Here is a 6,235-nt window from a genome sequence, read left to right as displayed (position 1 = left end):
CATCATTGTTGTTGTTATTACTGTCATTGTTGTTGGATAGGACAGAGAGAAATCTAGAGAGGAGAGGAAGACAGAGAGCAGGAGAGAAAGACACCAGACCTGTTTCACTGCCTCTGAAGCAAACCCCCTGCAGATGGGGAGCCGGGGGCTCGAACCGGGATCCTGATGCTGGTTCGAGCACTTTACACCATGTACGCTTAACCCACTGTGCCACCGGCCAGCTCCCTTTACCAGGCTTTCCTCTAGCAGATAGTAGCCTGTGATTTTTTACTGAGCCATGTGCACCTGTGGCCTGAGTCCCTACACACACACACACACACACACACACGCACTACAATAACTATAACCCCATTCGTGGGCCCATTGTTTAAGCCCTGCACATATATCAGCTTGCTCAGAGTTCATAATCACCACAGGCGGCAGGAATGATTCTGCAGGTGGGGGTGGGGGGAGCCAGAGCTGGGGGTGGCTCAGGGCTTCCTGGCTCTAGAATGCTCTAGTGGTCCTGACCATGAGGCCGCGCGGCAGCTCAGCACTAAGTGATGCGCTTGCATCAGCACACTTGGTTTCCTTGAAAAGCTGAGGAGATGAATGTATTTCTTTCTTTAACTGTCTTCTTGTCCTCACCAAGGCTTTACTTCTCCCAGTCGACTTTTTCAGATATGGAGAGAGAATCAGATGGAAGAGACAGAAGACACTGCAATACCTACAGGGCAGTGGGAGTGGGAGTGGGGCTCAAAGCTGGGTCACGCACAGGACAAAGCAGACTTGATCCAGGTGAACTGTCTTGCCAGTCCTGAGGTGACTATATCTCTTACCCCATCAGAGTAAAGATACTTATTTTTTAATATTTATTTATTTATTCCCTTTTGTTGCCCTTTTTATTGTTGTAGCTATTATTGTTGTTATTGATGTCATTGTTGTTGGACAGGACAGAGAGAAATGGAGAGAGTAGGGGAAGAGAGAGATGGGTAGAGAAAGACAGACACCTGCAGACCTGTTTCACCGCCTGTGAAGCAACCCCCCTACAGGTGGGGAGCCAGGGGCTCGAACTGGGATCCTTATGCTAGTCCTTGGCGCTTTGCGCCACATGCACTTAACCTGCTGCACTACTGCCCGACTCCCAAGATACTTATTTTTGCAAACAAGGCTATAGCTAGGACTCCATGCCAGCACTATGAATCCACCACTCTTGACAGCCACTTTTTCCTTTTTTTTTTTTTACCTTCTTTCCTGTTTTCCTATTTTTATTTGATAGAACAGAGAGAATTTGAGAGGAAAGGGGGAAGTAAAGAGGGAGAGAGAAAGACAGACACCCACAGACTTCCTTCACCATTCATGAATTGTCCCCACTACAGGTGGGAAGCAGGGCCTCCAATGCTGATCTTTTTGCAGGTCCTTGAGCTTAGTACTCTGTGTTTTTAACTGGGTGCAACACCACCCACCCCCTGAGGGTAGAGAGTCCATTTCTCTTGAGAGGAAGGGTTTTTGTCTCCTGTTTTGCATTTTCCACTCCTAGCAAGTACCTCCTCCCCAGGAATTCCTCTGGGTATTGATTTTAAATTCCATCTACCTTCAGAAAGGATTTTAGGCATGTAGACCTGAGTTCTAGTTCTGATTCTGCTGTGTAACTTTGGGCAAATCACTTGCTCATTTGTAGCCTAGGGTTGTTGGAGGAGGGGTTGAGCAAGATGAGCAGGGGTGTGGATGGGAGCTAACACCCTGTAAATGAGTCCTTTGCAGAGCACAAGGCTCTGGGCCCCAGATGGGAGCACCATGGAGGGTGGGGCAGTGCTGTGGTGTCTCTCTCTCTCTCTTCAAGGAATCAAAGCAAAAGGCCAGACAGTGGCATACCCAGCTGAGTGCCCATGTTACAATGTGCAAGAACTGGGGTATAAGACCCTAGCCCCCACCTGCAGAAGAAGAGCCTCGAGAGAGCTGGATCAGGACTGCAGGTGTGTGTCCCCCCCACCTCTCCCCCTGCCTTTATTCCTCTCTGTCTCTATCCTAAAAGTAGTATATAAGATAAAATTTAAAAAAAAAAAGGCAATAAAAGCAAGCTGCTGGAGGGGCCTCTTAGTGGTGGGTTCACTCCCCAGTAACGCATTAGAAAGAGAACATAAGGTGTGGCGGTGTGGCGGGAAGGTGCTAAGCTACTGTCGGCATGGCTACTGCTGGGGCTACTGTGCAGATACTAATGAAGGCAACACACGGGCTACATGAGGGGACTAAGCTCTTGAAACTCCTTCTCAGCACAACTGTCCTCCCAGCTTCCCTACCTAACCAGCCACCCTCTCCATCGCCTCCAATGTTTCTGGATCTTCCAAATGCATCTCACCCGCTCTTGAGATTTCAGTCTTGTCCACAGACCAGTGATGCTCAGCTGTATCTCCAGGCTCCTCCAGCTGCCTCTCAGCTCATTGAGATGTCTGTGTGCACCTCCGTGTAAGCGCTAGTACTATGTCCCCCATATGCCTAGTCCTCCAAAGTGCTTCCTCCTCGCGGTGGCCCCAGCCACATCTGACTCAGGCCTCCACTCCTGTGTTCTCCTCCCATCCTCATATAGTCCAGCTCCTGTGAGCTACACACACTCTTGCTGAGTCAACTACCTCTCGCCCCTTCTACTGACTTCTTTTGCCTCTAGGGACTCTGAAAGTGTCCTCACTGCTCTCCCTGTTCTGCCCCGCCATCCCTTCCCTGACCCTTCTCTTAACGGTAAGTCAGCAGGCTGGTGTTACCTTTAACCACTTGCAACTTGAAATAAATATCTGGCGTGGCCTCTTTAAATGCAGGGTTCAAGCTTGGCATCACCAAAAGGGGGGCAGAGAGGCATTTATGTGCCTCCTCTTGCAATACGATGCAAGATGCCTGTAGGGTTCTCACCAGAACTGCTTCGTCTCAACCATCAAACCTCTACAGTAGATTCCAGTTTACAGGACATTTGGGGGGTGAAGAAATTCCTTCAAGAACACCATGAGGAAACTGGATAATCCTGATGTGAGAGAATCTGCCAGACAGCACACAGATTCTTCAAAAATAGAGCAATGTCTTATCCTTCAATCTAGGAAGAAAACATGGGGGTGGGTTGGGAGACAGCTCTTCTGGAGGAACACATACTCCCTACCCCCCATATACACAAAAAAAGCACTTAGGCCACAAGCTTTCTCCCCCTCTTTTTTACTAGTGGTTTAATATTGATTTATATGCGATAACAGGAGTATAATTCCACACTGTTCTCACCACCAGAGTTCCATGTCCCCATTCACTTTATTGGAAATTACAGTCATTTTCCAAAGGTCACAGATATAGGATGACTATTATTTCTATAATTGTGTTTATATATATAGGTTGACTATTATTTCTATAATTGTGTTTATATATATATTTGCTTTTTTTCCCTATGGCCCTGACTTCTCTTCCTCTAGAAGTCACACCTACACCTGTTACTACTTCTAAGCATCCTTTTTCCCTCTTCTCTCTCTGGGTCCTGATGGAATTGGAGTTCAGAGCCCTCTGGTCATCTTCCCCCATCATTTCTCCCCCTCTAGGATTATAAACCAAAATTCTTTATGGGGTGCAGAAAATGGAAGATCTGGCATCTGTAATTGCTTCTCCACTGGACATGGACATTGGCAGGTCAATCCACACCCCCACCCCATTTCTCTTTTCCTAGTGGGCTAGGAGTCTGGAGAGGTGTGGTTCCAGGGCTCACTGGTGAGGTTGTCTGGTTAAGCCACATTCTTGTATTTTTCTCTACATATACAGAAGACCAATCCTTATCCTTTGCTCCTGGGGCAGACAAGATTGCAGTGAGAGCAAGAATAGCAGTGCTAACATGCAGGTCAAGGCAGCTGGGAAGGAGGCTGCCTGTGGGAAGTGTCTGCTTCTTCCAAGCACTGCTTAGAGCTGGGAACTGGCCCTGCTCACCAGACTCAGATCATTCCATTTTAGTTTCCCTCCCATATCCTTTACTAGTGTAAACTTCTGAAGAGGCTCTTGCTTTGAGGAAGTTTATAACAGCTGTAGCAATCTCTATTAACCATCCTTTATCAGAGAGATAAAAACCAGCTGTTTCACTAATTGCCCTTAACTGCTTGGGCTTGATTATTAATGAATGTCCTTGCCTTGAGTTCAAACAGCTTAATTAGCTAAAGTTAAGTGTTCCCAATAAATTTACTAACCTATGATAAGCTTTTCTTTAATAGGAAATGTGCAGTTCTTAATTAAATAGAATAATTTACAACTCCACGTCTATTATAAGTAATGGTTGCCCAGCTACCGTGTTACCTAATTAGGTGATATTGAAATTCCTCCAAAGGGGAATGGAGGCTTCAGCTGAACATGCCCTTGGACAAGCCAATTTCTTAGCAGCCCACCAGAGATGTGCAGCTTAGAGCCGTGGACGGACTTGGCATTGGCATCTGGGCTGGAATTTCTTCTCTACCACTTAGAGGGTACCCACTGCCTCACCTGTGATTAGGGGCCTAGCTCCTTTCAGAGCCTGTAGGGACAGACAGGACATCTGCAATCACTTCAGTCAAAGAAAAGACGACAACTTAATGCCCTCTTTAAAATCAAGGGGTTGAGGTTGAGCCAGGTGATGCTGCATCTGGTTGAGCGCACACATTACCCAGTGCAAGGATCCAGGTACTAGCCCCTGGTCCCTACTTGCAGGAGGGAAGCTTCATGTGTGACAAAGCAGTGCTTTAGGTGTCTCTCTCTCTTTCCTCGTCTTTTCCTCCCCTCTCAATTTCTCTCTGTCCTATCAAATACAAGAAAAACAAAATAACGGTGTACTGCACCGAAGTAACAGACCCCGGGGGGGTGAGGGGGTTTCAGGTAGGTCCTGTTGCGAGATAGTGGAGGAGGACCTAGGCTGTGGGTGAGAATGCTTTGCAGAAAACTGAGAGATGTTATATATGTACCAACAACTGTATTTACTATATACCATTAATCCTCCAAATAAAATAATAATAAAAGAAAACATTTACATGAAATAATGAAGTATTTTTTTAATTATGGGGTCATGAGCTGATGAAATAGTTCGCTTGTATAATGTGCTACTTTGCTGTGGGCACCACCTAGGTTCAAGCCCAGCTCCCATAACACTGGAAGAAGCTTCAATACTGTTCCCTTCCTTCTCCCTCTCTCTCAACCTCACTCTCTTGGAGTAAGTCCAGAAAGATGACAAAAATAAATAAATGTACATACATTATCTGTAGGGTCATACCTTTCTAAGCAAAATTACTCCCGATTAGAGAACATACAAAAAAAGGGGGCAGGCAGTGGTGCACCAGGTTATGTGCACATAGTACCAAAAAAAAAATCCATTTCATGGTGATCATGAGAAAAGCATCAGACAAACCACATTGGGGAACCTTATACAGCACTTGATATCTAGACTACATACTGTCAAGGTCATCCAGGGGTCTGGGAGATGGCACAGTGGATAAAGTGTTGGACTCTCATGCATGAGGTCCTGAGCTCAATCCCCAGTGGTATATGTATCAGAGTGATGTCGGGTTCTTTTTCACTTTCTCTCTCTCCCTCCTTCTACATCCCTCATTATTAAATAACTAAAATCTTTTTTTTGTAGCCTTGTGGAAACAAGGCCTCAAAAAAATTGGTTCAAAACTCAGAATTGTTCCTCTCCATGGAAGTCTTTATTAAAAGGTGAAAGATTTATGTGATCTGAAGAGAAACCAGAGTATAATAACTAAAATCTTTAAAAAAATAATAAGAAGGAGGAGGAGGAGGAGAAGGAGAAGGAGAGGAGAGAAGAAGGAGAAGGAGGAGGAGGAAGAGGAGGAGGAGGAGGAGGAGGAGGAGGAGGAGGAGGAGGAGAAAAGACGGAAGGAGAAGAAGAAGTAGTCATCATCACAGATGTAGAGGGAGAAAGACACTGTTCCAAACCTGAAGGACTGAGAATGCAAGGAAATTAAATGCACTATGGAACTGTGGTTTGGATCCTGGAATAGAAAGAGGAAATTAATGGACAAATAGTGAAATTTCAAGTCTGGAGCTTAGTTAGTAGCAATGTGTGAGTGCTGATTTCTTTTGACCAGAGCACTGCACAGCTCAGCCTTATGGTGGTGCCAGGGACCAAACTCAGGACATCCAAGCCTCAGTCATTGAAATCTGGCCTGGCCAGTGTTCAGGCAGAACCCAAGGGCAGGGTGTCCCTGAGAGAGTATACAGACCTCCATATTGTTGTTGGGTTTTGTTTCTGTCATTG

The 6,235-nt window shown here is 45.9% G+C and overlaps 1 non-coding gene across 1 annotated transcript; it reads right to left on the bottom strand.

The window, feature by feature from the left end:
* Positions 1-5,594: 5,594 nt before the first annotated feature.
* Positions 5,595-5,711, bottom strand: LOC132533310 (U5 spliceosomal RNA). The gene has a single exon (XR_009545190.1). It is a non-coding gene; the product is annotated as a U5 spliceosomal RNA (small nuclear RNA).
* Between the last annotated feature and the right edge of the window lie 524 nt (positions 5,712-6,235).

This window comes from Erinaceus europaeus, chromosome 15 (genome assembly GCF_950295315.1).
Source record: "Erinaceus europaeus chromosome 15, mEriEur2.1, whole genome shotgun sequence".
Lineage (NCBI taxonomy): Eukaryota > Metazoa > Chordata > Mammalia > Eulipotyphla > Erinaceidae > Erinaceus > Erinaceus europaeus.
Note: the sequence above shows the minus strand (reverse complement) of the source record. Positions and strands in the feature narration are given on the sequence as shown.